The sequence below is a fragment of the Sinocyclocheilus grahami genome, unplaced genomic scaffold (genome assembly GCF_001515645.1).
Source record: "Sinocyclocheilus grahami isolate Dianchi unplaced genomic scaffold, SAMN03320097.WGS_v1.1 scaffold101.1, whole genome shotgun sequence".
Taxonomy (NCBI): domain Eukaryota; kingdom Metazoa; phylum Chordata; class Actinopteri; order Cypriniformes; family Cyprinidae; genus Sinocyclocheilus; species Sinocyclocheilus grahami.
This window is the reverse complement of record NW_015505280.1, coordinates 4,445-16,566: the sequence shown is the minus strand read 5'-3', so window position 1 is coordinate 16,566 and position 12,122 is coordinate 4,445. Positions and strand designations below refer to the sequence as shown.

The 12,122-nt window shown below is 34.7% G+C and overlaps 1 long non-coding RNA gene across 1 annotated transcript; it reads right to left on the bottom strand.

Moving 5' to 3' along the window:
- Positions 1 to 5,096: 5,096 nt before the first annotated feature.
- On the bottom strand, positions 5,097 to 9,550 carry LOC107588295 (uncharacterized). Its single transcript, XR_001609562.1, has 3 exons — positions 9,379 to 9,550; positions 8,362 to 8,513; positions 5,097 to 5,451 (listed from the first exon to the last, which is right to left on the bottom strand). It is a non-coding gene; the product is annotated as an uncharacterized lncRNA (long non-coding RNA).
- Positions 9,551 to 12,122: the final 2,572 nt, after the last annotated feature.

Here is a 12,122-nt window from a genome sequence, read left to right as displayed (position 1 = left end):
AGCGTGAAGCCAGTGATGTTAACGGTGATCTATGACGCCCAGCGGAAGTTTATATTTCAAAGTAAAAGTCCTTACAAATAATAACACAAATAAAACATTCACCCATGTATTATTATTATTATTATTATTAATCACCAAAAACTCACCAGTCATATAATAATAATAATTATTATTATTATTATTATAGCAGTAGTAGTCGTTTAATTACATGTAACGTTATATTTCTCGAGTCAGAACTGAAACTATCCATTTACGATCAGCTGATCTCCTGGAAAAGCCCAGTGTTTCCCCTGCCATTATTTTAGGGGGGCACTAAAGGTCTCACTAAAGAGGACATAAATACACGAACAACATCTCCAAAACTGCTCTTAGAGTCACTTCATCAGCATTTGATCGTTTCATTTCAGTAAAGCTATCATCATGTCATACACACACAGAAATGTAATGGTATTCACGGCAACCCGTCAAAATAAAAGTTCGGTTTAACTTGAGGGCATTGCGGCAGAAATACATTACTGTTGTTGAGTAGAATGTACGTAACAGACTGCTACTACTACTACTAAAATTATTAAAACCTTATTTTTAAGGAATAAGCATTCAGCATTTCTTCAATGTTTTAATTGTAATATTAAATGACCTTTATTTTCCAAAAAATGTAATTTGTTTAATTTTCATTACTTAAAAGATAGATTAAATGAATGTTTTATGCCTTAAAACAAAATGCAAATACACAACACATAATTGTTGCCCCCCAAAAGCCGTAAACCTAGGGGAAACACTGAAAGCCTTTCAACATCCGATGAGGACGAGCTGATAGTGTTTGGAAGTTCATGCCATTGTGGTGAGGTCAGATGTATTTCGGTAGGTTTCCCATTTAAGTCCACCTTTTTCATCGTTTACAGACATGTTTATGTCCTATCCATATAAAGCTGGATGCTCCGAATGCTCACATAAACTCAGCTTTGGAAAAGGAGAAGGTTCTTCAATATTTCTTAATTTGAGAAGGTTAAATGCTGTCAACATAAGATGTACAGCTTTACTGGTAGCACAAATAAATGCAGCAATTTACATTCTGCGAATTAAATTTTCTTCAACCCCGTTTAACGGTCTAGTTTTTATTTGTTCATGCTGTGCGACACCTGCTGGTCGTGTTTAGCACACTGAACCACACGTCCCAAACAAATAGAAAGACCGTATATAACGTTACTTTGTTTGTTTGTAGCCTATAACTCATTTAACTGAATACATATGAAAGTTATATGTATTTGAGCTAATGATGTGGTTATGTAATTCTGTTATGTCCCACTAGATGATGCTGAATTCTCAAATAAAACCACCCAAATTTACTTTCATGTGACCAAAGGGATATGCAATGGTAAATGTGATAAATTTGCTTTAATTTTTAAAATGATGATTCACTTATATTAAAAGTATCTTGTATTTCACCTGAAAAGCAAGCCGGATTATTATACTGTCAAAAAGTTCCAAAGAAAAAGTTTGATCAAGACTTGTAACTTAAGTTTGCTTGAAGCGGAGTCACTTCTTGTAGAAAAACACACCCACTGCACTTACACGAGTAAGTCGTATGTAACTGAAATGTCATGGTCCACCCTATTCATAAAGGCTGAAAATAGGTACAATAATTGCAGATGAAGGAATGCCTGTACCTTAGTGAAAGTTTAATTTGTTCTTCAGGGGGAAAAAAAAAAGGTTGTACGCGCATGTTCATGCATCAGCGTTGCAGTGGAAACATGTCTGCTCAAGAACAAAGAATCACAATATGGAGAAAACCCAACAAAATTAATATAGCTGTCTAAGGTAATAAGGGCAGAAATGTAAATACAATTTGACGTTTGCTGATTGTATCATTTATTTGGAGTTGACGCAATTATGCAGTTATTGGAAAAGACCCTAAAGTCTAAATTAGATTTAGATCAGCTTACCGAGAGCTGATAGTGTTTGGAAGTTCATGCCATTGTGGTGAGGTCAGATGTATTTCGGTAGGTTTCCCATTTAAGTCCACCTTTTTCATCGTTTACAGACATGTTTATGTCCTATCCATATAAAGCTGGATGCTCCGAATGCTCACATAAACTCAGCTTTGGAAAAGGAGAAGTTTCTTCAATATTTCTTAATTTGAGAAGGTTAAATGCTGTCAACATAAGATGTACAGCTTTACTGGTAGCACAAATAAATGCAGCAATTTACATTCTGCGAATTAAATTTTCTTCAACCCCGTTTAACGGTCTAGTTTTTATTTGTTCATGCTGTGCGACACCAACTGGTCGTGTTTAGCACACTGAACCACACGTCCCAAACAAATAGAAAGACCGTATATAACGTTACTTTATTTGTTTGTTTGTAGCCTATAACTCATTTCGTCAGCGTCATTATTCAGGTGTATTTTTTCTATTTTTATGCTTTATTTGAGCTTTCAGTTAACAGTAGGCTATTGTACAACAAAATTAGAACTATCAATGCTTTTAAGAATAGCAAGAGAAAGAGTAACAGTAGTTAAAGAGAGCATTAAGAGAACACAATGTCAAAGCGGGCGTTACAAAACAAAATACACAATTAACGTGAAGAGTTTGTATTCAGGTGTCATTTATTGTTCACGTGTGGGTTTTTCTTCAGCGCTGTTTAGATGGACTGTCCAATCAGTCTTTTGCATTTAAGGGAAATGATTGCATAGAGATTTTATAGAGAGTGGGTATTTGTATGTCAGATACCAAAAGAGGATGCTTTTCGATCATGTAAAACTGAAGTTATATGTAATTGAGCTAATGATGTGGTTATGTAATTCTGTTATGTCCCACTAGATGATGCTGAATTCTCAAATAAAACCACCCAAATTTACTTTCATGTGACCAAAGGGATATACAATGTTAAATGTGATAAATTTGCTTTAATCTTTAAAATTATGATTCACTTATATTAAAAGTATCTTGTATTTCACCTGAAAAGCAAGCCGGATTATTATACTGTCAAAAAGTTCCAAAGAAAAAGTTTGATCAAGACTTGTAACTTAAGTTTGCTTGAAGCTGAGTCACTTCTTGTAGAAAAACACACCCACTGCACTTACACGAGTAAGTCGTATGTAACTGAAATGTCATGGTCCACCCTATTCATAAAGGCTGAAAATAGGTACAATAATTGCAGATGAAGGAATGCCTGTACCTTAGTGAAAGTTTAATTTGTTCTTCAGGGAAAAAAAAAAAAAAAGGTTGTACGCGCATGTTCATGCATCAGCGTTGCAGTGGAAACATGTCTGCTCAAGAACAAAGAATCACAATATGGAGAAAACCCAACAAAATTAATATAGCTGTCTAAGGTAATAAGGGCAGAAATGTAAATACAATTTGACGTTTGCTGATTGTATCATTTATTTGGAGTTGACGCAATTATGCAGTTATTGGAAAAGACCCTAAAGTCTAAATTAGATTTAGATCAGCTTACCGAACAAATCATATTCATTAATAACAATGTAAGCAAAATTCCACAGTGAAATTGAATCCTCGTGTTTTTTCAGGATCTGTGTCTTAATCATTTCAGTCTGGGTACATACAGTGCACTTTGAAGCTTGGTAATTTAGTGTAAATGTTAGAGCGTGAGGGGGCTGACGGGGCCTGAGAGGGAACTCCTGTGATCTGTGTGGCTACAAGAGGAGGGGCTTTCCAGGGGAAAGGGCATCTGCTTTGAATCCCACCACGCGGGCCGCCTCCACCCCACTGTTATTTTGGTTAATTGAAATTAAATCTTCAAAAAACATTACTTGAATAATTTTTTTTTTTTTTTATGTAATAAAATAACTCAAATTAAAATAAAAAAATAAACTATAGGCAATAACTATCGTAATAAAAATAGGAAAAACAACTAAATTACTAAACCTAACTAAAATTAAAATGGACAATATAAAAATAAAAAACACTGGTCTTAAAAGTTTCACCCAGTGGACAATAAAATGCATGGGAAAATCCCATATACACTACCATTCAAAATTGTGGGGTCAGTATTTATTTTTTATTTTATATATTTGGAAAGAAATTAATGAACTTTTATTCTGCAAAGCATTCAATTTAGCAAAAAAGACAGTAAACATTGAAAGTAAACACATTTATAATGTTACAAAACATTTCTACTTCAAATCAATTTTATTTTAAAAAACTGCAGCAAATCAGAATATTAGAATGATTTCTGAAGGATAATGTGACACTGAAGACTGGAGTAATGATGCTGAAAATTCAGCTTTAGCATCACAGGAATAAATTCTGTTTAAAATATATTAAAATAGTAAACAGATATCTTAAATTGTAATAATATTTCACAATATTACAGTATTTTTGATCAAATAAATGCAGTCTTGCTGAGCATAAGAGACAAGATCTTACTGACCCTAAACTTCTGAACGGTTACATACAGAGAGACTAGAATAGAGAATTGAGGGTGGGCTATTTTGACCATGTAAAAATATTGTTTCTATTTGTGCACTGCAAGCTAGCTATTCACTCAACATTACTCAACTTTTGATTACTTTCAACTTTTTTCTAACATTGTTTTTCCACACATTAAGTGCTGCTCAGTCATGATGATTTGACTCCTAATATCTTGATCAGATAAACCATCAACTGTCACTAACAAACATGCGTAAACACCCGCAATGGGAACTTTATGTTGTCTTTTCCTCAACTTAATTCATCTTTATTATGAAGGGCGATAAGGGACAGTATTCCGTGTAGGCGAAGGACTTTTGGATTACTGGCCCCAAGGCGGCTTATCGTGGGGGTTCGTTAAGATGACACGATTAAGATAATTGTTCCGGCAGCTAATCAGACGGAAGCATGGCAGGCAGAGGGTTCGATTTCAGGGACGACACTTATCTTTACAGAGAGGGCTCAGAGGGGGTAGGTGGCATGGGTAATCAATTAACTGTTCCCAAGCTTAGAGAGGTGCTGTCTTATGAATGGTCCTGTCCACAACATTACAGAGAGGAGATGATCTAAAGCAGAACATCTGACAACAAGAGCACATCTGCTCTCAAATTAGTGTTTAATTACTTTTCACAATGACTGTTTGTAAATGTGACTGTTTGGGCTATTGCATGCAAAAACCTAGCCTGAAATTACAGGAAGTATGAATCATAAACCTGAGAAGGTGAAAGCAGAGGTAAGGAGGTGGAAATATACATCAGCAGTTTTTCAGCAAGAAATTCTAAATTAAATGCGGACTCCTGCCCTTCTTGCCCTGTAGAGAATGCAGTTGGAGCTGCGCTGCTCCGTGTGTTAGATGACTCATACTGTGCGAGAGCAGGATTAGTAGATTGGAAATGGGTTTCCGGAAAATCGGAGGTGAGCAACCATCTTCTCTCGGTCAGAACGATGTTGGTTTTCATTTCTCAGCTTTGTCTTCTCTAAAGTTTTTTCTCCCCATTATTTTGTCTGGTCAAATTATAACCTAAAAAAAACAAAAGAGACATCAATGTCAGGGAGATCACTAAAATGTAGGCTATATATATATATATATATATATATATATACAGTGTTGGGGAAAGTTACTTTTAAAAGTAATGCATTACAATATTGCGTTACTCCATGAAAAAGTAACGAATTCCGTTACTTAGTTACTTTTTATGGAAAGTAATGCGTTACGTTACTTTTGCGTTACTTTTTAAATCTGGACAGGGCTTGCTTGTTTGTTTTTAAATTAAAATAAGTTATATTTTTGGCGAATATAAAAGCCTTTTCACACCAAAAGTGAAATGAATAAGCCTCAGGCTGAAGGGAAAGTACATTTACGTCCGTACAGTAGAATGCAGAAGAAGAAATGTTGAAATGTTGATGTAGAAACACACTTCAGCAATAAAAAAAGACACACAAATGTTTGTCTAGAGTAATTTGTACATATTAGTACGGTTGAACTGGATCATCGAAGGTCAGTATAAATACATAAAGGATATTTGTGTTGTTTAACATTTAATTATTGCAGGTTTGCGTCATATTCTGAGATGCATTATTATATATACTGTATATGGTCACACTTTAATTTGGGGACCAATAATCACTATTAACTAACTATTAATTGTGCCTCAATAAATTCCAATTTGCTGATTATTAATAGTTAGGAGGATAGTTGTAAAAGATCTAAAATATTGTAATGCAGAATAAGGCATTATGTGCTAATAAACTAATAAACAGGCAATATGCTAGCAATATGCATGCTAATAAGCAACTAGTTAATAGTGAAAATGAGTCCCTAATGTGTTACAATATATGTATGTGTACGTGTGTGTGCGTGGGTGTATATATATATATATATATATATATATAATGGCTCTTCTATGACATTGCTGTGAAAAACACCCTTTTGGAAGCTCTATTTTTAAGGGTGTTTTACATTTGTAGTTCAGTTCTCTTGGTCTGGATCAAAAAGTAAATACATTTAGTCATTTTTAATACTGTAACCAAAGATACAAAGCAAAAGGCATAAGGATACAGTCACAACCTTATTGGACCGCTTTTATGACAGGTGTTCATATTTCAGTCAAACCACACAAGAGTTTGGAAACGGACTGAGATTAACCTTTTCATGGGTTCTCAGTTCACTTGTTTGGTGCACAACAAGGATGGCAGTGTTCACACTTATTCACATGAACAGCAGTTGGTTTTAATCAAACCAAACCTGCCAAGTGTAAACACATTCTAATAGTGTATATATAGATTACTAGTTGAGCCATGATTAGCAATTTGGGTGAATCTCACAGAAAACATCAAGAAATGTTTGGATCATATCATCACAAATTCAAAATAAAGAAAGAAAGAAAGACAATTTTAATTTTACTTTACAGCAAGGACAGTTGAACATAATGTTGAAAATTATTAAAAATAATTATAAAAATACTGTTACTGCAAAAGAAGCTATTTATTTATTGATTGATTGATTTTGTGGTGTAATATAGCCCAGACATTTCTTTGGTTGACCCATTTGCCTTTTATGCATTTGCAGTTTTACAAACGCAATTCAATACTTTGTATACATTAACTTAGTGTGTTGATCACATCATCCATCAGTATATCATTATTGAATAGCAACTGAGTTTTTTTTTTATTTTTTAGAAAACACCCACTGCATTAGTGATGCCGTACATATAGAGCTCTCAGTGGTGCAGGTGTATTTCTGTGTTTTTATGGTCCTTTCTAATGAGTCCTGTGGCAGAATATTGTTTCACATTATGCATGACTCTGTCAAGTCAAATGAATTGAGTGTGTTTATGGGGAGGGGTCATTGCCTATGACAAAGAATCTCATCTGGGGCTTTACCATACGCAAAATAACTCAAATTAGATTGTGGGTGATGTAAGCTCTACTAAAATCAGCGAGTAGCCCTCTGGGTCCTTTTCTTATTCTGGAGATATTAAAAGAGCTGATGGTGTGATTTGATATTTGCCTTATTATAAGAGTTGGTTTACTATACAGACAACAGCTAGTTGTCATTCCAATGCCAAATAAAGATCATATTTACTAGAATTGTTTTTAATAAATGCACTATTCCCACGAATGTTCGAACCTATACAGTAAGTTTGGAATTCATATTATTTGAAACTGGTAACTGAGTGAATTCTATCAGTACCATTCCATTTGACATTTATTTTTTAAAGTTTTTTTGCCAAACATTCTAAACGTTTTAAGGTTGAATATCAGTGAAAAATACTGTTTCAACCATGTGGTCACAAAGGTAATGTTAGAAAAATCTGAAATTAAAATGCAAAAACAAAAATAAAAAAAGTATTAATTTCTGCATTACAATCTATTGCCCAAGTTCAGTGTTCTCTTAATTATTTCATTGCAAGTCATGGGGACACAAAGCACAAATGGCTTTTTGGTAATTCCTGAGAATTACCCAAAAGCAGATGTAGTATCAAACCCCATAATTGCAGCATGTCTGTTGAGAGTAGCTCTTGGAAATTCACTTTTCTCTTGGACATTGAACAAAGCCAACGCACCACCTTTCATTCAGCAGTTTATCAGAAATATCTCCCCTTGACCAGGTGCACGGAGCAATAGAGCAGCTCTCTCTATCAGCCAAGTTCAAACCTCAAACTGCCTTTTTTTGTGAATCACTGCAGTGATAAAGAAATCCCATTAAGCGTTTGCCAGTTTGTACACCCCATCAATCTCACTTGTAGCAGTGAGGAAGCCAAAGAGTGTGAGAGGCATGTGAATGATAGTTAACAAAGGTTGTTTAAAACCTATTGCATTTATACTTAAAAAGTTAGAAAGGAACACCAAACACTCTTTACTTTGGCTAAAACATATTCAAATATTCTGAGAGTAATGAGTGATAGAAAAATAGCCAGATGTCCTCTACCTGCAGCTGTGAGATCATCATCAAGCTGCAACAGGCAATGATAAGACAACACTGACATCTCATTGATTCAGCCTCATCTCATTGATTTGACTCCTACAGAGAGGGACTGGAACCTTTGGATCTGTCTGCATCTTTCGGCTCCTGCTGGCCCACTGGAGAGAAAGGATAGTAACAAGATAATAATAAAGGAATAGTTCACCCAAAAATCGAAATTTGCTGAAAATTTCTGGCCATCCAAGAAGTAGATGGCTGTTTCTTCATCGGAACAGATTTGAAGTAATTTAGCATTACATCACTTGCTCACCAATGGATCCTCTGCAGTGAATGGGTGCCGTCAGAATGAGATTTCAAACAGCTGATAAATACATCACAATAATCCACAAGTAATCCACACGACTCCAGTGTCCAGTCCATCAGGCAATGTCTTGAGAAGCAAAAAGCTGGGTGTTTGTAATAAAAACATCTTAATGATGGATTTGTTTAACTTCAAAACCATTGCTTCCAGCTAAAATATCAGTCTTCTATCCATAATCTTGCTTAATCCAGTGAAAATGTTGTCTCGTCTGAATCAGTGGAGAAATATGATCAAGATCAAGCAATGTCAGAAACAGTTCTAAACAAATATGTCGATGGATTTTGATGCGAGACGAAACAGGGGATAGACTTTTTCACTGGAGGAAGTGTTAGTATGGATTATGGACTGATATTTTGGCCAGAAATTTAAAATGCCTTAATGATGAATTTGTTTCTTACAAACACACAGCTTTTTGCTTTAAACAAGACATTAACTGATGGACTGGAGTTGTGTGGATTATTGTGATGTTTTTATCAGATGTTTGGACTCATTCTGACGGCACCCATTCACTGCTGAGTTTTCATTGGAGTAATGTAATGCTAAATTTTTCCAAATCTGTTCCGATTAAGGACTCTAACTACATCTATATTTTGGATGACCCAAGGATGGTCCACTCCAAAATTGCAAATGTTTATATGAGTGTGAAATAAAAGGAAACTCACGTTAAGAGTTCAAACTCCACGGCACTTGGCAGTCATGCACAGTGAGAGCCGCACAGTAGGAGAGAATATGCTGTGATCTGTTCAGTGACGTCTATGAGCCTGTGATTGAACCTTCACTGTCACCCAGAGACCACTTGTAAAAGTCACATTTATTTTGGGATAGAAATGTATGCACACCTGAAGGTTAAATTACAAAAACACATTCATTGGTGAGGATCTAAGAAACGACTTTTTCAAAAAGAGAGATGTGCACCTGTGTGTGTTTACTACTGTCCCCAGAACTTAATTAAATCCAACAAAAGTTCACAACATTGTGGAGACTTTATGTCCCCAGAAGGATAGTTAAACTTGAAATCGCCTACATTGTGGAAACCAGTCACCATAAGGAAAAAAGCTTAATTAACATGCTAAATAATATCTTAATGAAGATCAAAAAATTCAGAAACGTTTGGGTGAGGGTTAGGTTAAGAGATAGAACATATTAGAAAATATTATGTATATATTTGCAAGGTGGAGCCCCTTTTTTGACCAATCTGATGGATGCTCTGTGTTTTGTTGGGAAAGCTACTAAATAAAATATTTATAAATAAAATTTAATTCAGAACGACATTTTAAAAATGCTAGTCCTTGAGGTAGAATCTTTTAGAGAAGTATAATTCAAGGCCACAATCGCTATGATGTTTGAGTCTCACAGGCCCAAGACGGCTGCCATCTGTGTCGCCAGCAGAAATGTTTTTGACCTCAATTAGCTCCCCTGTCTCTCCCCAGCACCTCAATGACAGTCTACTTCACCACACACAGACAGGTCCTTGATTTTAAAACTCCCGTGAAGTCACTATGGTTAACAACAGTTAAATATATTCCTATCCACTTACAAAACAAAAGTTGGTATCTGAGTTTTGATATCTTAGCTTTAAACATCTGAATGTCTGATCAAATACGTACTTCCTAGTAAGTAGGTACAACAACCCCGAGGTTCAATATGCCCCTGATTTGATTTGATTTATTTCTTTACCTAAACACTAAAAAGCAATTAACACTATTACAGCACTTGTCTAAACACTGTTTGACACTATGCACTCCAAAGGCAATCTTGATTAATGAGGTCTTCACCTGAAATGACAAACCATCATATCTGAGGTAATTTCATATACAGTGGGTATGGAAAGTATTCAGACCCCCTTAAATTTTTCACTCTTTGTTATATTGCAGCCATTTGCTAAAATCATTTAAGTTAATTTTTTTTCCTCATTAATGTACACACAGCACCCCATATTGACAGAAAAACACAGAATTGTTGACATTTTTGCAGATTTATTAAAAAAGAAAAACTGAAATAACACATGGTCCTAAGTATTCAGACCCTTTGCTCAGTATTTAGTAGAAGCACCCTTTTGATCGAATACAGCCATGAGTCTTTTTGGGAAAGAGGCAACAAGTTTTTCACACCTGGATTTAGGGATAGTATTTATATATAGTATAAAATTATAAATATTTTGCCATATTATTGCCCCTTATCACTATAGTCCACCAGGGGGCATTTTGCACATTTAGCTGCCTTTATATTTGCATACTTTTAATCAGAAGATCCTTTTATCATTTATTTTTATTTAATTTTGTTTAATCCCATTATTGAAAATATTTTTAAATTGTCCAGTTTTTGGAGCAGAAAAAAAATATATATATATATATATATATATTACACTGATGAGCATGTTATTTTTATATTGTTTTCTATTTGCTCTATCTAAATTTGGAGGCAGCACCCTGACCCTCGCCAGCTGTCCATCATTACAGTGTTTAGTAAGCTAGTTAATAGACTGCCTCTCAGATCACAGGTCAGCCACTCACATGAATTTTATCTGAATAGTCTCATTAAATTTTTTGCAATTTTCTGAGAGGAATTTCTTGTGCAGACATAATAATCAGAAACAGAAATGCATTATTGATTCACTTAAACTCAATTGAAATAAATGTAAACAATTATTTGCTTTCCCCAAAGTTCACACTTTTAAAAAAAATTTTGGTGTATGGATTGCGTGTATGTTTTTTTTTTATTATTTTTTTTTTAATGTTTTTTCCCTTGTGGAGCTTGAGCTTGTGTATGTTCAATATGACCCATCTTTGTACTGAAATAATTTTTTTCTCTCTGCATTTGTGTTTCATTGAAAGAAATGACAGGATTAATAGATGTTAGAATGACATGAGAGTCAATATTTTTCAGTTTTGGGTGAACTGTTTCTTTAATGGCATTTCCTGATATGTGGAATGTCTAAAAAAAAGAAAAGTTCATTAAAGGACTAGTTCTAAATCTAAATTTGCTGAAATTGTACACACCCATAGGCCATCCATCTAAAGGAGTTTGTTTGTTTATTGGAACAGATTTGGAGAAATTTCAGCATTGCATCACTTGCTCACCAATGGATCCTCTGCAGTGAATGGATGCCGTCAGAATGAGAGTTCAAACAGCCGATAAAAATATCACAATAATCCACAGTAATCCACACCACTCCAGTCATCAGTTAGCAACTTTTGAAGAGAAAAGCTGTTTGTGTAATAAACTAATGCATCATTAAGATGTTTTTAACTTCAAATCGTTGCTTCTGGCCAAAATATGGAGTCCTTAAAAATGAGTTAATGATGGATGTTTCTCCTTGGATGACTTTATCAGCTGTTTGGACTCTCATTCTGACGGCACCCATTCACTGCAGAGGATCCATTGAACTGTTTCTTTAATGGCATTT